This window comes from Dendrobates tinctorius, unplaced genomic scaffold (assembly GCF_039654945.1).
Source record: "Dendrobates tinctorius isolate UK_male_01 unplaced genomic scaffold, ASM3965494v1 ptg000134l, whole genome shotgun sequence".
Taxonomy (NCBI): Eukaryota; Metazoa; Chordata; class Amphibia; order Anura; family Dendrobatidae; genus Dendrobates; species Dendrobates tinctorius.
The window spans coordinates 14,084,171-14,105,984 of NW_027361802.1; the positions used below are offsets into that span (position 1 = coordinate 14,084,171).

General features: G+C 43.8%; 1 protein-coding gene across 1 annotated transcript in view; it reads left to right on the forward strand.

Moving 5' to 3' along the window:
- The first annotated feature begins 2,809 nt into the window (after positions 1-2,809).
- The window catches only part of LOC141048288 (transmembrane channel-like protein 1), a 397,123-nt gene continuing 378,118 nt past the window's right edge, over positions 2,810-21,814 (forward strand). Inside the window, exon 1 of the mRNA XM_073543738.1 lies at positions 2,810-2,877. The gene's annotated coding sequence lies outside the window, so the exon portion shown is untranslated. The remainder of the gene's footprint in view (positions 2,878-21,814) is intronic.

The following is a 21,814-nucleotide window of genomic DNA, read 5'->3' on the forward strand; positions in this document are numbered from 1 at the left end:
AAATGATGAGTGCCAATCAGTATGGGATAAATATGTAGACAACAAAGTGAAAAATATATTAGTAACAGTTATATAAATACAATCATATCCTCCAGTATTAAAGTGTATATATGGCGTAGTAAAAATATATCTTAGTTAAGAAAGTGCAAATGCGGAATAGCTCCAAAGAATTGTCACCATGTATGCATAATGTAAGTGTATGTGGTACTGCAAAGGATAACGGGCACAATAGAAATAGCAGTGTCGTGATCCCGGCCAGGGTTTGTTTCTTGTTATTCCCTCCCCGATCTGGTCGTGCGGGGGTTAACCTTCTTGGCCTCATTTTGGGTTCTGTGTGGCTATTTCAGTCAGCTGTGGCCTGCAGACCAACCTCAGTGATAGTTCATGCTCCAAGGCTAGAGCAGCTGACCCCTTGATACCGTGTTTTGTCCTCTGCCCATTTACTCTGATCCCGTGACTTCCCTTTACTGCCACCCCGCTTGTCTTAGTGTTCGCTCCCTGTGCTTGGACCTCTTGATATGTGACCCAGCTTGTCTCCTGACCTGTTTGACTGTATCACGTCTCTATCTCTGCTCCCGTCTGGATCTGAATTCTGGCTTGTATTTTACCACATATATTGCTGTGACCTCTGGTTCTTCTTTTCCTGACTGTTTCTGACTTGGCTCATCTGACCACTCTTTCGCCACCTGGTGGCTCCTGTGCTGCTGCTCAGTTGTGCTACGCTGTGTATGCAACCTCTCTTCCCTCACCAGCACCTCCTGATGGAGGTTGCGCTATACTGCACTGCAGCAGCATTACAGCAGTAGCTATGGGTATGAAAGAGAGACCATGAGTAATTTGTATAAAAATAAATCTGACAATGGAGAGAATAATCACTGAGATAGTGGAGGTCTCCCTTTCCTGGATGGCGTCCTCCCCATCGCGCGTTTCGGCACGCTGCCTTCGTCAGGGGGTGGCGTCGTCATTAAGGAGAGAGGTTTAAATGTAGTAAGGGGCCAATCAGAAAGGGTCCCAGGAAAAGGGTGTGTGTGATGTGTACTAATCACTGTGCAGTCACAATGTCCCGGAGAATAAAGGCCCTGTCTCACATAACGAGATCGTTAGCGAGATCGCTGAAATGTCACAGGTTTTGTGACGCAACAACGACCATGCCAGCGATCTTGCTACGTGTGACACATAGTTGTGACGGCCCCCCCCGCTGGATATTGCTGATCATGCTCAAATGTCCTAGGCCATTTTTTGATCGTTGGCGTCCCGCTGGCCAGCATTCATCGCTGTGTTTGATGCCGACGAGCGACCTAGAACTCAGGGACGCAGGCGTGAGTCGTCAGAATAGCTGCTGTGTGACAAGGTACCAACGACTGCCGAGGTCGTTATATGGATCGCCGTATCGTTGTTGCATCGTTGAATAGATCTGCCTGTTTGACAGCTTACTAGTGACCATGTATCGACGCACCAGCAATCCTTACCAGGTTGTATCGTTGTCGGGATCGCTGGAGCCTCGCTATGTGAAACGGGACCCTAAGGGTGTGTGTGTCTACACCGATCATTGCACAGGGGGCATGGTTAGTGTCTAAGTCGAGTCGTGGCATCAGAGAGTAACCCCGGCAACCACAATGCATTACCAGAAACACCAGGAGCATGTGGAGAACACAGTGGCCAATGAGGCAGGTCACCTGAAACAGGACGGATATGAGCCGCAATGTATGTGTCTAGTCATTGAGCTGATTGGTACAGGAGAAAACCCCGGCAACCACAGCGGATCTCGAGATGCGCCGAGAACACGTGGGGAAACATGTAACCTGGCAACGACACGGGAACCGACAGGAAAAATCACCAAGACCAAGGCAGGTATGGGTCAGTGTTTCATGGAGCTGCGCGGAGGTCACTTTACAATACAGGTCTAAGGGGGCATTGTTCTGGCTCTCCTCGACTTGCATTGCTCTCATATGACGTAGCTTCTGACTTCCAAACGGTCAGAACCTGTGCTCACAAGATGGTGGCAGAGGACCAGAGCTGCACCGAAAAAAACTGTGAAGCTGCCCGAGGGTGAGTATATGACTGGGGGCACAGGACTTAGATTTAAAACACCAGCCCAGTGCTGAAAAAAACAAGAACTGTGGAGTGGTGCTTTGTAGTGATGAGAGAGTACACTCATTGCTCGGGTTTTTCTCAGCATGCTCAGGTGATCTTCAAATATTTTGGCGTGCTTGGAAATTTAGTGTTTGTCGACACAGCTGCATGATTTTTGGCTGCTAGCCAGCCTGAATACATGTGGGGATTCCCTAACAAACAGGCGTTCTTCACATGTATTTAGCCTGTCTAGCAGCCGCCAATCATGCAGAGGTGTTGACAAACACTAACTCTCCGAGCATGCCAAAATACTCGGAGATCACCTGAGCATGCTCGGGGAAACCCAAGCAACGAGTATACTCGCTCATCACTAGTGCTTTGTGATAAACCCTATGTCTGCAGGCAAATATATTTTTCCTTTAAACTCCCTCTATAAACCAGAACAAAATGGTTGACATGTAGTGCTACCCATTGTCTGCATCAGGTTTGCCAGTTCATTTAGACTGCTAGTCCCCGGATCCATCAGTTTTTCTGTGCAGTGTGTAATAAATAGCAGAGCTCATGGATCTATAGCTATCTTATTTGAGTCACTGTTTACATGTAAAAAGCTTCTTAAATGCTGCCAGGAATCATAAAAAAAAGCCTGTGAGTCCTGTTTTCGAGTCCACAGACTCTTATGACAACACACATAATACACGCTGTCAATCAGCTGTCATGTTCGGTCTGGGAAGGCAGGACTCACAGGCTTACTGGCAACAAACACCATACTGCTAAGCTCAACATGGTATGCCTCTTACAGAACAGGTAATGTAGAAAGCTATTACATGGTTACTGCCTTGTGCTTGTCTCAGCAGCCAAAAAAAAAAGAAAACATAAATCCACATTTTAAAGGGAATCTGTCAGTAGGCCAGGACTGCTAATCCGTCTGTATGGGCATGTAGGTAATAAGAAGCTGAATACAATGATATCTTAATATCTATGATCAGATGTCAAACATCTATCTAAAGTGCTATCTGTCAAACATGCCAGTTAGTGGCCTCAAACTAATGTTTGAATATCACTATTGCACATGAATAATTATGCTAAGAATAGCACCTATCATATGTATCAGGAAGTGATCTATTTAAAAAATGAAAGTAGTGCTAAAGTGTCAAAGTATTTAGTGATATACGCTAAAGTTCCTGTCACACTAAGCGATATCGCTAGCAATATCGCTATAACGTCACTAGTTTTTGTGACGTTATAGCGATATCGCTATGTCTGATACTTACCTCCGACCGCTCCCCCGCTGGTTATCGCTGATCGCGCGAGAACGTCCTGGACCGTTTCTCGTCGTCAGCTTCCTGTGGAGAGACGAGCGACGAGCGTGGACGCGGGCGGGAGGACGTCAGGATCGCCTAGTGTGACAGGTAAGTAGCGACCCCCGACCCCTGCTATGTCGCTGGTGAGATCTGCCTGTGTGGTAGCTCACTAGCGACCACTTAGCGATGTACCAGACAGTGTCATATCGCTGGTCGGGATCGCTGGTACATCGCTAAGTGTGACAGTACCTTTAGCAATAACAAAGACAGCATGGAGCAGTGGAAAAGATTAGCATCCCCTCACCCTGACACAAGTTTTGCCGCTCGCCTCTTCCAGGGATCTCTTCATTTTCTCCAGTTCATAATTGCTATTGGGGTATGCTATGATCATGTGAAGAACATGCCTACAAGTGTGAACATTTGGTTTTCTTTTTTATGAGGAAGCAAACAATCTATATAAATAAAGATTATTATTATTATTATATTATAGGTAGTGTTGAGCATTCCGATACTGCAAATATCGAGTATCGGCCGATATTCGCTGCATCGGAGTTCCGATACCGATTTCCGATATTTTTACAATATCGAATACCGGAATCGGAAGTTCCCAAAATGCAATGAGCCAGTTGTGTTAGCCATGTTTACTATTGGCATGGCTGTGATTGGCTGCTGAAATGATGTCATCATGATGCGCGGTCTGTGCGGGCCTGCCGGGGGTCTTTACGGGCCTGCTGGGGGGTCTGTGCAGGCTGCCGGGGGTCTGTGCGGGCCTGCCGGGGGTCTGTACGGGCCTGCCGGGGGTCTGTACGGGCCTGCCGGGGGTCTGTGCGGGCTGCCGGGGGTCTGTGCGAGTCTGCTGGGGGTCTTTGCGGGCTGCCGGGGGTTGTGTGTGTGTGCAAAACATACATACTACATACATACTACATATATACAACATTCATATAGCATACATACATACTACATACATACTTCATATATACTAGATTCATACAACATACATACATACAACATACATACTACATATATACTACATTCATACAACATACATACATACTACATATATACTACATTCATACAACATACATACATACTACATACTACATATATACTACATATATACTACATACATACTACATACATACTACATATATACTACATTCATACAACATACATACATACATACTACATATATACTACATTCATACAGCATACATACTACATACATGCTACATATATACTACATTCATACAACATACATACAATACTACATACTTCGTATATACTACATTTATACAACATACATACATACTACATACATACTACATATATACTACATTCATACAACATACATACATACTACATACTACATACATACTACATATATACTACATTCATACAACATACATACATACATACTACATACATACTACATATATACTACATTCATACAACATACATACTACATACATACTACATTCATACAACATACATACATAGTACATACTACATACATACTACATACATACAACATACATAAAACATGCTACAGACATACAACATACATACTACATACATACTACATACAATACATTCATACAATACATACATATAGACATACAGAACATATACCATAGCGTACATACTCACCATCACTTGTCACTTTGATCCCCGAAGCCAGTGTCATCTGTAAAAAATCCACGAGTGTCCCACGACGATCTCCCATGGAGAACAGCAGCATCAGCTGATGCGACCGCTGTCTAGGGGCTCCAGGAATACAATGACGGGAGGTAGGTATCCTTCCGCACTGTATTCCTCCGCCACTGTAAAAAAATAGTTCCTAGTCTCACTTTTGGCATTGCTGTGTGAGAAAGTTCCCACACAGCTTTTGCCATAAAGTGAGACCAGTGAACTATAGTAACCTCTCAGTGATGCACTGCAGGAGATCGTCGTGGGACACTCGCGGATTTCTGTGGATCAGGGAGTATATTGGTTGTTTGTTATTTTAATATTTTTTACAGTGAGATGACACTGGCTTCGGGGATCAAAGTGACAAGTGACGGTGAGTATGTACTGTATGTCTATATGTATGTATTGTATGAGTGTATGAATGTATTGTATGTAGTTTGTATGTAGTATGTAGGTAGTATGTATGTTGTATGTATGTAGCATCTTGTATGTATGTTGTATGTATGTAGTAAGTATGTAGTATGTATGTATGTTGTATGAATGTAGTATATATGTAGTATGTAGTATGTATGTATGTTGTATGAATGTAGTATATATGTAGTATGTATGTATGTTGTATGAATGTAGTATATATGTAGTATGTATGTAGTATGTATGTATGTTGTATGAATGTAGTATATATGTAGTATGTATGTATTATGTAGTATGTATGTATGCTGTATGAATGTAGTATATATGTAGTATGTATGTATGTTGTATGAATGTAGTATATATGAAGTATGTATGTAGTATGTAGTATGTATGTATGTTGTATGAATGTTGTATATATGTAGTATGTATGTAGTATGTATGTAGTATGTAGGATGTATATTTTTTTTGTTTTTTTTTACATTCAACACATTAGTCGGATGATGGAACTACTACTGTCCCATCATTGGCTAATGTGTCAATCACTGTCATTGTAGCAGGTATAGCCCGATGGGACTTGTAGGCCCGCACAGACCCCTGGCAGGCCCGCACAGACCCCCGAAAGGCCCGTACAGACCCCGCCCGCACACACACACGCACAGTCTCCGCCCACGCACCGCCCACACTCTTCCCCCCTCCCGAACTGGATGTGCAAGGAAAGAAAGGGTTTAGTTTCATTCCGATATTTGTGCCCCATTGACTTGCATGGGTTTCTGGTATCGGAATCGGCGATACCGGATATTTTTGAGGTATCGGTCCTATCCAATCCGATCCGATATTTCCCGATATCGGAAGGTATCGCTCAACACTAATTATAGGACAAAATACCTGAAAACTTCAGTGTGCCTAACTATTCACCCCAAGTTAGTACTTTGCAGAGCCTCCTTTTGCAGCAATTACAGCTGCAAGTTGCTTTGGATAAGTCTCTATGAGCTGTCCACACCTAGCCACTGGGATTTTTGCCCATTCCTCAAGGCAAAACTGCTCCAGCTCCTTCAAGTTAAATGGTTTCCTCTGTTGAACAGCAATCTTCAAGTCTGATCACAGATTCTCAATTGTATTAAGGTCTGGGCTTTGACTAGGCCACTCCAAAACATTTAAATGTTTCGCCTCAAACTACTCAAGTGTTGTTTTAGCAGTATGCTTTGGGTCACTGTCTTGGAATGTCAACCTCCATCCCAGTCTCAAATCACTGACAGAATGAAACAGGTTTTGCGAGAAAATATCCCTGTTTTTGACACTATCTATCTTCCCCTCGACTCAGACCATTTTCCCTGTCCCTGTTACCAAAAAACATCCCCAATGCATGATGCTCTACTACCATGTTTCACTGTGGGGATGGTGTTCTTAGGGTGATGAGCTGTGTTGGTTTGGTGCCAGACATAGCATTTACCTTGTTGGCCATAAAGTTTAATTTTGGTCTCATGTGACCACAGCACCTTCCTCCATACATTTGGAGAGTCTCCCATATTGAGTTTTGGCAATTCAAAACGAGCCTTATAAATTTTGTGTGCAAGTAAAGGCTTATTTCTGCCCACTCTTCCATGAAGACCACCTCTGTGGAGTGTACAGCTTATTGTGGTCGTATGGACAGATACTCCAGTCTCTCTGCTTGACAACTCTGCAGCTCCTTCAGGGTTACCTTTGGTCTCTGCTGCCTCTCTGATTAATGCCCTCCTTGCCCCGGGTGAGAGTCCTGGTGAGGGGCACTCTCCTGGCAGGTTTGCTGTGGTACCGTGTTCTTTTCATTTGATTATAATGGATTTGATGGTGGTCTGGGGGATCATCAGAGATTGGGATATTTTTTTATAACCCATCCCTGACTTGTGCTCCTAAACAACTTTGTCCTTGACTAGTTTGGAGATCTTCCTCTTAACGGTGTTGTTTGGTTAGTGGTGCCTCTTTCTTAATGGTGTTGCAGCCTTTAAGGCCTTTCAAAAAAGTGTATATATACTGACACACCATGTGACACTTAGATTGGACTTCCTCTCACTAAGCATTGGACTTATGAAGGTAATTGCTGCAGCAGAAATTTTTAGGGGCTTCATAACAAAAGGGATGAATACATATGCACATGCCAATTTTTAGTTATTTTATCTCATAAATTTAATTTTTGCCTATATTTTTCTCTCTTCACTTCACCAACTTAGACTACAGTATGTAGTGCTGATATATCACACACAAATCAGATTAATAAAATATTTAAACACAGGTTGTAATGTAACAAAATCGTAAACATCCAATGGGGTGAATACTTTCGCAAGCCACTGTATATATAGATATGCTATGAGCAGTGTCTAACAGGTTGTGTCAGTGTTAGGCCATGTTCACATGTCCAGTAATCATCCATTAGAACGGATCCAGTAGCAATCTGTTGGCATAAAAGTTGTGCCGTTCTTTTTTAAAAAACTGATTTCGGCTGGATCCGTTTTTTTAACATTGAAGTCTTTGCCCAACGGAGCCGTTAATTAGTCATCTGTTTTTCTTTCATTTGAAAAGGATCTGTTTTTTTGCCTACTGGGTCAGTTTCAAATGGATGATAATGGATGACTATTTAATGGATCCATTGTTCCTAGACTTGAAAAAAAAAACCAAACGGATCCAGCCTCAATCAATATTTTTAAAAAGGACAAAAAAGTTGTGTCTGCACAACTTTTTTGCCAACAGATTTCTGCTGAATCCTTTCTAACAGATTATTAGGGTATGTGCACACGTTGCGGATTTGTGTGCGGATTTTTCAGCGCGGAGTCTGCAGAATCCGCAGGTCAAAATGCCTGCGTTTTACCTGCGGATTTCCTGCGGATTTAGTGCGGATTTCGCCTGCTTTTTTACACCTGCGGATTTCTTGAATGCAATAGGTGTAAAAACCCTGCGGAATCCGCACAAAGAATTGACGTGCTGCGGAAAATAAACCGCTGCGTCTCCACGCGGAATTTTCCACAGCATGTGCACAGCGGTTTTTGTTTTCCATCGGATAACATGGTACTGTACATCCCATGGAAAACTGCTGCTTATCCGCAGGGCCAAATCTGCTGCGGATCCGCAGACGAATCCACAATGTGCGCACATACCCTTATAGTAGACATATGAACTTGGCAGAAGGGTATGTGCATACGTTAAATGCAGTATTTGCAGCCGAAATATCTGTACCATTTCTGCATCTCTTGGCATTAAAAATGCCCCATGTTTTAGCAGTATGCTTTGGGTCACTGTCTTGGAATGTCAACCTCCATCCCAGTCTCAAATCACTGACAGAATGAAACAGGTTTTGCGAGAAAATATCCCTGTTTTTGACACTATCTATCTTCCCCTCGACTCAGACCATTTTCCCTGTCCCTGTTACCAAAAAACATCCCCAATGCATGATGCTCTACTACCATGTTTCACTGTGGGGATGGTGTTCTTAGGGTGATGAGCTGTGTTGGTTTGGTGCCAGACATAGCATTTACCTTGTTGGCCATAAAGTTTAATTTTGGTCTCATGTGACCACAGCACCTTCCTCCATACATTTGGAGAGTCTCCCATATTGAGTTTTGGCAATTCAAAACGAGCCTTATAAATTTTGTGTGCAAGTAAAGGCTTATTTCTGCCCACTCTTCCATGAAGACCACCTCTGTGGAGTGTACAGCTTATTGTGGTCGTATGGACAGATACTCCAGTCTCTCTGCTTGACAACTCTGCAGCTCCTTCAGGGTTACCTTTGGTCTCTGCTGCCTCTCTGATTAATGCCCTCCTTGCCCCGGGTGAGAGTCCTGGTGAGGGGCACTCTCCTGGCAGGTTTGCTGTGGTACCGTGTTCTTTTCATTTGATTATAATGGATTTGATGGTGGTCTGGGGGATCATCAGAGATTGGGATATTTTTTTATAACCCATCCCTGACTTGTGCTCCTAAACAACTTTGTCCTTGACTAGTTTGACTAATTGCTGCAGCAGAAATTTTTAGGGGCTTCATAACAAAAGGGATGAATACATATGCACATGCCAATTTTTAGTTATTTTATCTCATAAATTTAATTTTTGCCTATATTTTTCTCTCTTCACTTCACCAACTTAGACTACAGTATGTAGTGATGATATATCACACACAAATCAGATTAATAAAATATTTAAACACAGTTTGTAATGTAACAAAATCGTAAACATCCAATGGGGTGAATACTTTCGCAAGCCACTGTATATATAGATATGCTATGAGCAGTGTCTAACAGGTTGTGTCAGTGTTAGGCCATGTTCACATGTCCAGTAATCATCCATTAGAACGGATCCAGTAGCAATCTGTTGGCATAAAAGTTGTGCCGTTCTTTTTTAAAAAACTGATTTCGGCTGGATCCGTTTTTTTAACATTGAAGTCTTTGCCCAACGGAGTCGTTAATTAGTCATCTGTTTTTCTTTCATTTGAAAAGGATCTGTTTTTTTGCCTACTGGGTCAGTTTCAAATGGATGATAATGGATGACTATTTAATGGATCCATTGTTCCTAGACTTGAAAAAAAAAACCAAACGGATCCAGCCTCAATCAATATTTTTAAAAAGGACAAAAAAGTTGTGTCTGCACAACTTTTTTGCCAACAGATTTCTGCTGAATCCTTTCTAACAGATTATTAGGGTATGTGCACACGTTGCGGATTTGTGTGCGGATTTTTCAGCGCGGAGTCTGCAGAATCCGCAGGTCAAAATGCCTGCGTTTTACCTGCGGATTTCCTGCGGATTTAGTGCGGATTTCGCCTGCTTTTTTACACCTGCGGATTCCTTGAATGCAATAGGTGTAAAAACCCTGCGGAATCCGCACAAAGAATTGACGTGCTGTGGAAAATAAACCGCTGCGTCTCCACGCGGAATTTTCCACAGCATGTGCACAGCGGTTTTTGTTTTCCATCGGATAACATGGTACTGTACATCCCATGGAAAACTGCTGCTTATCCGCAGGGCCAAATCTGCTGCGGATCCGCAGACGAATCCACAATGTGCGCACATACCCTTATAGTAGACATATGAACTTGGCAGAAGGGTATGTGCATACGTTAAATGCAGTATTTGCAGCCGAAATATCTGTACCATTTCTGCATCTCTTGGCATTAAAAATGCCTCATAAAATAGACGTGTTCTTGATGTGTCTTTTACATGTGCTTTTGTTCCAGATTTTTCCCCGCTGATTAGTATGGGTGAAATCTGCAGCAAAAATGCTGAAAGAATTGACATGCAAGGAAAAAAATAAGCAACATGTGCATGAAACTTCTAAGTCACTTTGCTGGCACTAGGAAGACGTTCAGGTTTTGTGACAAATCTCCACAGGAAAAACTGCGAGAGAACTCCACAGGAAAAACTGCATGCGAACTGCAATGTGTACACAGACCCTGACCCTGACAGGTCTGATATACTGCAGTACACGTTAGGTTCGTAAAAAAAATATTGAAATAGTACGTTGGTACATTTCTTTAAAAAAAAAATGAAAAATTGCTGCTAAATATTAACCCTTCTAATTCCCTAACAATATAAAAGGACCTTTGGAAAACCTTGTTGCATTAACAATCCGTAATTTATTAAAAAACATATTTTTAGTTTATTTGATTGCAATTCTAGCTGTTTGCGCTAACAGACACTGCCTGGTGGGATCATCACAATGTAGCCAGGGTGTTCTTGCCAACAGCCTGATGACAATAGGGTAATTCTGGATTGACGACTGATGGGATTTTGCAGTACTTTTATATTAATGGCCTTAACCTTAGGATTGGTCATTAATGCCAGATGATCATTTGGGGTACGGCACCCCACACCTACGCCGATCAGCTTTTCCTGGTTGATAGAATGTGCACAGTTCCGTCAATCATATAATGCCCTTGGCCTGGTACTGCGCACGTGACCTATCTGAATGAATGAGAATGGACCTGCAGTACACTGCTGCGGCCACTATACAGTTAGTGGAGCTGTGCTTTTCCGCTCTGTAACTGAGCAGATCTTCTCTCTGTTGGTACAGTGAGCAGCTGATTGGCAGGGGTGCCAGGTGTTGCACGCCCACCAATTTAGTTTTGTGGTATTGATGACCTATCCTTAGGATATGCAATCAATATAAAAGTAGCTGACAACCCCTTTAAGACTGACTGGAACTGTGAACATATATGACAACTACTGGATATACTTGGGGGAACAGGTTGGTATTATTGCCTAAAAGCAGCATTGCTGCCAATTCAATCTACCTTTTTCTAGAAAGTGTTCAGTAAATGTTGGAACATTACTGCTAACTGTGTTAAGAGTTTATGGCCATTATCTCTGTAGTGTGACATCACTGCGTGCATTCTACTTCTATTATAATGCTGTGTTTATTATTTCTGTACTGTGAAATGACTGCACTCATGATCCTGGACATTGTGTGCATACTGTGCTTTTCTATGATTTTACTGCCTTCATTATCTATGTACTGTAACATTACTCGGCTCACTCCCTCTGCAAGGTGATTTCACTGTGTCCATGCTGTTTATGATGGCTTTTCTGAGAAATCATTGTGGTCCTTAGTCATTTATTATCCTTGACATAACAGTGATCAATCTTCCGTTCCTGTGACATAGTCTTTATTATTTATGTACTGTGTGATTGCTGCAAGTGATTTTCCTCAGTATCCCGATATAGTAATACATCGGGACCATTATCACTATATACAAAACACTAGTCTCCCCTTTAACAATGATGACGACACACTCAGGGGCTGACCTCCTAGCCGAAGTTTGAAAGAGAAAACCAAATTTGAAACTGACTTGTAAAATGAAAGATTACAGTCACCAAAAAAACAGTTACCACCAGATGAAGAATAGAGAGAAGTGTTATGAATAGATGAATGACAGAAAAGAACAAATAGAAATGGAGTGCCCACCAGGGCCATGGGCGTGGGGTACGCGGTACCGGACCGCTTCTTAAAGGGGCAGTGTCACAGCAGCAGTGACCCGGTCCGTGGCCCTGGGCGTCCAATAAAAGGGGTATATTTACAAGGGATGAAAAATAAAGAGGTTTTGTAATGAGTGTTCGTGACGCCACCTGTGGTATTTGACCAAAAGTGACCAGCGCTGCACTGCAGATCCTCTGAGACTGATGGTGATGCAGCAGAGTTGGTATAGCTCTCCACAGGCAGAGCTGTTGTCTCCAAGCAGATGAAAGATGGTGATGTAGTGTGAAGCAAGGGATGTAGCAGTGCTGAGTAGGTGATGCAGGAAGAATGCAGAAGACACAGCTGAATGCAGTTCCAAGGCTTTACTCACAGTTCTGGTGCATACAGATGCCCGCTTAGTGCTACGTCCTCCAGGTGAGGGATCCAGCCAACTTCCAGGCAGATAGAGAACACCTTTCCAAAACTCCCCATCAGTATATGCTTTCCCTGTCCATCTCATTGTGCTGATTTCTACTCTTCCTTCCCAGCACCTCACAGTCAGTGTCCCAGGCCAGCAGCCGCTGACCCTGTCGGATAACGTGCTCACTGCGTTTCCTTGATCCTTTCTGGCTGCCTTTCCGGAAAAGATAGCTGTGGTTGTTGGCTGTGGCCCCTAAAGTTGCCACAGCTATCGGCTTTCTAGCTGAGTCCTGTTGTCCACTCTACTAGGCTAGGGGCCGAGAGCCTTCTGCGACCTGGATTTCCCCCACCTGACGTCCGTCAGCATGGAATGAACCCCACGGGTAGCACTCACTCAACCCGTGCCTCTGGGAATCCCTTCCCACTTCAGGGAGCTTCATTCAGTCCGTACCAGCAGCCCCTTCAGACCAGGAGTCTGCTGTACAATTCTCTCTCTTCCCTCCTTCCCCTATGGCAAGGTTGCCTATGCACGTCTTTCGCCTTCTTCCCCTATGGGAATACTCTCCTAACTTCCCTTCTATTCTCCCACTCTAACCCTCAAACCCTCAAACTCTATCCACCTTCTAACACCCTTTCCTAGCCAGCAGGGATAAAGGAGCACCTGCTGCTATAGTGTGTGGTGGATGCAGTTGTTGTGTCAGAGCTAGGTTAGGTGTCCCTATCTAACCTGCAAGGTGGGATACCACACCTCTGGTTGAGGTGCAGTACCTCTGTGGCGACTGGCCCCTTAGGGGCGCCGCATAAACATGCTGGATGACTATTTAATGGCGTGTTAAGCACTGCGGTGGAAATAATCTCGAGCAGACCTGGGCGGACTGCGACAGCACTGTGCCTGCCCGCTCGCTGTCTCCATAGGCGCCGCTGACTGCATTGATGGAGGAGAGGCCTCCTGCCAGTTCATCCACCAATCAACGTGTGAAACAGCTGACACGATGACATCATTTCATCATGTCAGCTGTGTGCTGCGGTGCGGAGAGTCAGCACACCGGAGACAGGGAAACAAGCAGAGCGCCAGGGAACGGGACAGAGGTAAGTATGTGGTGTTTATTTTTTTTCATGTGTATGGCATGTTTGGGTGGGCATGGGGATTCTATGGGGGTATTGAGCTTTACAACGGGAGGCTATGGGGGTGTTGAGCTTTACAAGGGGAGGCTATGGGAGAGTTGAGCTTTACAAGGGGAGGCTATGGGGGCATCTTACTGCACAAGGGGAAGCTATGGGGGCCTCATGCGGCACATTGGGAGGCTGTGTGGGGCTCATGCAGTGTATATAGGGAAGCTGTGTGGGGCTCAGGCAGTGTATATAGGGAGGCTGTGTTGGGCGCATGCAGTATGTATATAGGGACGCTGTGTGGGGTTCATACATTGTATATAGGGAGGCTGTGTGGGGGCTCTTACAGTATAGGGAGGCTGTGTGGGGCTAATGCAGTATATGAGGAGGCTGTTTGGGGCTCATGCTCTATATAGAGAGGCTGTGTGGCTCTCATGCAGTAGATAGGGAGGCTGTGGGGCTCAGGCAGTATATATAGGGATGCTGTGTGGAGCTCATGCAGCGTATATAGTTAGGCTGTGGGGGGCTCATGCAGCGTATATAAGGAGGCTATGTGGTGCTCATACAGTATATACAGGGAGGCTGTGTGGGGCTCATGCAGTATATATATAGGGACGCTGTGTGGGGTTCATACATTGTATATAGGGAGGCTGTGTGGGGGCTCTTACAGTATATAAGGGGGGCTCATATGATATACAGAAGGGGCTATACTTGGGTTCAAACGATATTTATGAAGATGTCAGCATACTTAATTTTGCTCAATATTAAGTGATAAAATTACTAATATAATTATCAATAATATGTCACAAAGGTTATGTAAAAACTGTTGCCTCTAACCAAATCATTAAACACAGGGTTGAAAAAAAATCTCTATCAACCCTGTGTTTAATGATTGGCTCCAACATGGTGATCAAGTCTAGTAGTGGACATAATGCTGTGGATACTTTATAAATTTAAGCAGAACATTGGATTATTACATAAGAATTATTGTATCCATATTGTTAACGCTGTTCTCCCTGCCCATGTATTATTTGGTTAGAGGCAACGGTTTTTATGTTTGTTTGTTTAAATTTGTGATATAAAATATTCCTCTTATTTTATAAAATGAGCGACACTCTTGGTCTATTTGTCACTTATTAGTAACATAACCTTTGCGAGTCTGCGACATATAAATTTGTTGAGTATAGCCCGTTCCTGTCTTAGGATAATGGGCTTGGGTATTGTGCTTACTAATTATCAATAATATAATTATAATGTACTAGATGGTGGCCCGATTCTATCGCATCGGGTATTTTAGAGTCTCTGTTAAAATAAAAAATAGTTATATACTCACCTTCCGTCGGCCCCCGGACGCTTTCTCTCCTCTCCACGCTCCCGGCATCTTCCGGTTCCAGTAATGCTTTGCACGAAACACCGCTGATGACGTCGCGCTCTTGCGAGAGTGACGTCACCTTCAGCCCTTCTCGCTAAGCATGACTGGAACCGGAAGATGCCGGGGGCGTGGTGAGAGGAGGGACAGAGTCCGGGGGCCATCGGAAGGTGAGTATATAACTATTTTTTATTTTAACAGAGACTTTAAAATACCTGATGCGATAGAATCGGGCCACCATCTAGTGTATTATACTCCTGTTATACCCGGAGCTGCTGTCACTGTTCTGCTGTTACCTAATGTATTGTACTCCAGTTACACCCAGAGCTGCTGTTACTGTTCTGCTGTTATCTAATGTATTGTACTCCAGTTACTCCCAGAGCTGCAGTCACTGTTCTGCTTTTACCTAATGTATTGTAGTCCAGTTACACCCAGAGCTGCAGTCATCATTCTGCTCTTACCTAATGTATTATACTCCTGTTACAGCCAGAGTTGCAGTCACTGTTCAGATCTTACCAAATGTATTGTACTCAAGTTACACCCAGAGCTGCAGTCACTGTTCGGCTGTTACCTAATGTATTGTACTCCAGTTACACCCAGATGTGCAGTCACTGTTCTTCTGTTACCTAATGTACTCCTGTTACACCCAGAGCTGCAGTCACTGTTCTGCTGTTACCTAATGTAGTGTACTCCAGTTACACCCAGATCTGCAGTCACTGTTCTGCTGTTACCTAATGTATTGTACTCCAGTTACACCCAGATCTGCAGTCACTGTTCTGCTGTTACCTAATGTACTCCTGTTACACCCAGAGCTGCAGTCTCTGTTCTGCTGTTACCTAATGTAGTGTACTCCAGTTTTACCCAGAGCTGCAGTCACTGTTCTGCTGTTACCTAATGTATTGTACTCCAGTTACACCCAGATCTGCAGTCACTGTTCTGCTGTTACCTAATGTATTGTACTCCAGTTACTCCCATAGCTGCAGTCACTGTTCTGCTTTTACCTAATGTATTGTAGTCCAGTTACACCCAGAGCTGCAGTCACCGTTCTGCTCTTACCTAATGTATTAATGTATTATACTCCTTTTACAGCCAGAGCTGCAGTCACTGTTCAGATCTTACCTAATGTACTGTACTCCAGTTACACCCAGAGCTGCAATCACTTTTCTGCTCTTACCTAATGTATTGTACGCAAGTTACACCCAGAGCTGCAGTCACTGTTCTACTGTTACCTAATGTATTTTACTCCAGTTACACCCAGATCTGCAGTCACTGTTTTGCTGTTACCTAATGTACTCCTGTTACACCCAGAGCTGCAGTCTCTGTTCTGCTGTTACCTAATGTAGTGTACTCCAGTTACTCCCAGAGCTGCAGTCACTGTTCTGCTGTTACCTAATGTAGTGTACTCCAGTTACACCCAAAGCTCCAGTTACACCCTGATCTGCAGTCAGTGTTCTGCTGTTACCTAATGTATTGTACTCCAATTACTCCCAGAGCTGCAGTCACTGTTCTGCTGTTACCTAATGTACTCCTGTTACACCCAGAGCTGCAGTCTCTGTTCTGCTGTTACCTAATGTAGTGTACTCCAGTTACACCCAGAGCTGCAGTCACTGTTCTGCTGTTACCTAAAGTAGTGTACTCCAGTTACACCCAGAGCTCCAGTTACACCCTGATCTGCAGTCACTGTTCTGCTGTTACCTAATGTATTGTACTCTGGTTACACCCAGAGCTGCAGTCACTTTTCTGCTCTTACCTAATGTATTATACTCCTGTTACACCCAGATCTGCAGTCACTGTTCTGCTGTTACCTAATGTACTGTACTCCGGTTACACCCAGAGCTGCAGTCACTTTTCTGCTCTTACCTAATGTATTGTACGCAAGTTACACCCAGAGCTGCAGTCACTGTTCTACTGTTACCTAATGTATTGAACTCCAGTTACACCCAGAACTACAGTCACTGTTCTGCTGTTACCTATTGTACTCCTGTTACACCCAGATCTGCAGTCACTGTACTGCTGTTACCTAATGTATTGCACTCTAATTACTCCCAGTGCTGCAGTCACTGTTCTGCTTTTACCTAATGTATTGTAGTCCAGTTACACCCAGATCTGCAGTCACTGTTCTGCTGTTACCTAATGTATTATACTCCTGTTACAGCCAGAGCTGCAGTCACTGTTCAGATTTTACCTAATGTACTGTACTCCGGTTACACCCAGAGCTGCAGTCACTTTTCTGCTCTTACCTAATATATTGTACGCAAGTTACACCCAGAGCTGCAGTCACTGTTCTACTGTTACCTAATGTATTGTACTCCAGTTACACCCAGATCTGCAGTCACTGTTCTGCTGTTACCTAATGTACTCCTGTTACACCCAGAGCTGCAGTCACTGTTCTGCTCTTACCTAATGTGTTGTATATGTACAGGACTGTGCCTGTGTAATGAGCGACGCAGCAGTGATGCCTTTAACGGCTGTAATGTGCCTGTACAATAAGTGATGCGGCCATGTTGCCGCAACGACTAAGCGACTGTCGCTGATTGGTCACGGCCTAACTGCCACGACCAATCAGCGACACAGGATTTCGGTTACAGACAGACATGATAAGACAATTATATATATAGATTTTATAATATATTAATATTAATATTGAGTAGAATTAATTTCTGCATATTGGTTCGGCCCTCGACAACAGTCATGGTCTCTCATGTGGCCCCTCTGGAAAATTAATTGCCCACACCTGGTCTAGAGATATTTTGCTGCTGGTAAAGGGGGAAATTTGTACACTGTGCCAAAAAAAAGATTCCTTGATAACAGAAAAAGGTATTTTCTCTATTTCTATGATTTCAAAATGTTTTGAAAAATAAGTCCACATTCACACTATCAGTATTTGATCAATATTTTACATCAATATGTATAAGCCAAAATCAGGAGTGGAACAATCAGAGGAAAAGTATAAGAGAAACACGTCACCACCAGAGATGAGTGAATTTTTCAATGTTCGGTTCGGCTCACGATTGCCGAATTTGCAATAGTTGCCGATTTAATCGCCGAATATAGCCGAACATACACAGCACAAAAGCCGGTGTTACCCACGCTGTCACACCGGTGTAGCACTTCTGATCAGCGGTGAAATCATCTCCGCCGGTCAGAGAGCTGCGGTTCCCATGCTGTCAAAAGATAGCGTGAGCGCTCAACTGTGATCGGGAGTATAAAGTTCACCTCCGGTCACTGGTGTCAGCTGATGGGACTACAGCTCCCATCAGCTGATACCTGCTGCCGCTAATAACAGTGAGAAAAAAAAGGGGGTCCCACTCCCCACACCATATTTTTTAATTATTTAAATAAAGAATTAAAAAAGCATGGGGTCCCCCCCATTTTGGACAACTAGTCTCACTAAAGCTCACATCTGGGGGCTGTTATTCTCAGACTAGTAAGGGAACATGGATATAGTCCCCCCCCAGCCTAAATATAGCAGCCTGCAGCTGCCTAGAAAAGGCGCCCATTAGATGCGCCAATTCTGGTGCTTTGCCCGGCTCTTCCCACTTGTCATGTAGCGGTGGCAAGTGGGGTTCATATTTATGGGGTTGATGTCACCTTTGTATTGTCAGGTGACATCAAGCCCACGGCTTAGTAATGTAACTAATCCTATAGTTGTATGGGAAAAATAAGACACAGCCAGAGTAAAGTCCTTTATTAGAAATAAGACTAAACCCATTTTTATTTAAAAATAACAAACACAGTTACAGTGGGGGAAATAAGTATTTGATTCCTTGCTGATTTTGTAAGTTTGACCACTGACAAAGACATGAACAGTCTATAATTTTAAGGGTAGGTTAATTTTAACATTGAGAGATAAAATATCAAAAATAAAATCCAGAAAATCACATTGTATATATCATATAACTGTATTTGCATTTTGCAGTGAGAAATAAGTATTTGATCAGAGCTTCAACTCTCTCCATAAGTTTTCTCTGGGATTAAGGTCAGGAGACTTGCTAGGCCACTCCATGACCTTAATGTGCTTCATTTTGAGCCACTCCTTTGTTGCCTTGGCTGTATGTTTTGGGTCATTGTCTTAATGGAAGACCCAGCCATAATCCATTTTTAATGTCCTGGCGGAGGGAAGGAGGTTGTCACTTAGGACTTTATGGTACATGTGTACTCGCAGGACCTGTCTGATGGCACAGCGAGCATGAGAACTTTCTCATGCTCATGATGAACTCAGACAGAGAATAGCAGTCCACAGGCAGACACTGAGCACACTGTGCTCAGTGTTTACTGGATGACAGGCTGTATGTTTGCACCATGCAACCATGCAGCCTGACATCTAGATGTAGCAGCGCTAGACCCGTTGTGGGAGAAATGGTTTAAAAGCATCTCTGCAGAAAGGCAAAGAATATTGTTTTTTTTTTTACCTCTTTTGCAGATGATGAGAACATCGGGGGAATAGACGAGGTTGTAAGTATGGTTTAATTAAGATTATTAAAGGAGTCTGTGTCTTTTTAAAGGACTTTTTTCTAGGTGTCTGTGTTTTCTTACAATGTGACTATGGAGTTAGTAATGGGGGCGTCTTATTGATGCCTCCCCAATACGAACCTCAAGGCTTGATGTCACCTGACAATACAATGGTGACATCAACCCTCCTAACTATTACCCCACTTGCCACTGCTACAGGGCAAGTGGGAAGAGCGAGGCTAAGTGCCAGAATTGGCACATCTTAGAGATGCGCCTTTTCTGGGGTGGCTGAGAGCTGATTTTTTAGCCTGGGGGTCAATATCCATGGCCCCTTCCTAGGATATTAATATCAGCCCTCAGCTGTCTGCATAGCCTTTGCTGGTTATTAATTATAGGGGGACTCTACATCTTTTTTTTAGGCTCCCCCATGTTAATAGCCAGTAAAGGTTAAGTATACAATTGTGAGTTGATATTAAAAGCCTGGGAAGCTCCATGGATATTACCCTCTTCCCAGGCTATAAACATTGTCCCCCAGCCATCAGCTTTCCCTCTGCTGGTTACAAAAATTGTGCTGGAGCACATGCCATTTTTTCAGAAAAATAATCTTTTATTAATTAAATACATGTACAGTAAGCTGCACACACACTGTACTAATTGTATTTGTCACTGACATCTATATATCTACTTATTCTATTTGTATTTACTGCATGTAATCTATCTCTTCTATCCTGTCAGCTCCTGAAGTGATTTTACACTACACGGCTTTTCTTCTATCTATCCATCTATGTAATATACAGCTCTGGCAAAATTTAAGAGACCACCACAGCAAAACCCTGTCATGGGCAGACCATTCTCCAGACCTGTACCCCATTGAAAACCTCTGGCATGTAATCAAGAGGATGATGGATAGTATTTGTCACACTGCCTGTCACGCTGCTCTCACCTGGGATAGGGACCCCGCGCACGTGCACCTCTCGCACCTAGTCCCTTGGCTGCATAATGTTGCTAGTGCGCATGTGCGCTCTTCTCGGCTGTCTGCAGCCACGTCATCTCTATAGTCCTGAACGACCTGACCCCAGAAGTGTCAGCGCTCATGTCCTATATCAGGCTACCTCTTCCTATGGGAGGTGCCTGATTATTGTTGTGCTTCCTGGCTTGGTCTGTTTGGACCTTGCTTGGCTGTGCTCTGTATTCGGGTCTTCTGCCTTGTGCTCCATCCCTGCACTCTGCCTTGCCGTGCTTCCTAGCACATGTTCTGTTCCTGCACTCTGCCTTTCCGTGCTCCCTAGCACACCCTTGGCCCCTGTACTGTGCCCTACCATGCTTCTCTGCTCACGCTCTGCTCTAGTCCTGTGTTCCTGTCATGCTTCTCTTCACATCCTCTGTTTTGCCTTGCACTCAGGTGTGCTCCCTAGCTCGCACTCTGCCTAACCTTGTAATCTGGCGTGCTCCCTTGAATGCGCCCTGCTTTGCCCACGGGCGTGCTTGTCGGTGCGTGCCATACATGCTCCTGTGTACTCGCCTTGCACTATCCAGTATCTAGGGCACTCCCGTGTACACGCCTTGTATTGTCCTGAACCCTCCTTACTTCCGTGCACACACCCTGTACTGTCCTATACCCTGCGAGTCCCTGTGTCCACGCTTTTCACACTCTTGTACTCTGCACCTTCCCTGTTGCATCTTGCTAGACACACTCATGTCTCATGAGAGCCGGCCACCTGGTTCCAGCAGTCGTGGTACCTTACCCCCTTGGGTCTGCCCCTGACACTCCCTCTATAGGGGATGGTCCTCACTAGGTCAGCTCGCCCTGGGTGAGTTGGTGGCATGACCCAGAGGGTCCACTCCAGGAGTCGCCACAGTATTGTTGTTTATAAATGATTATGAACTTGTTTTCTTTGCATTATTTGAGGTTTGAAAGCACTGATTTTTTTTTTAAATTTTGACCATTTCTCCTTTTCAGAAATAAAAAGCAAAATTTATTGATTTGAAATTCAGAGACATGTTGTCAGAAGTTTGTAGACTAAAAGAACAATTTACATTTTACTCAAAAATATACCTATAAAGAGAAAAATCAGACCAA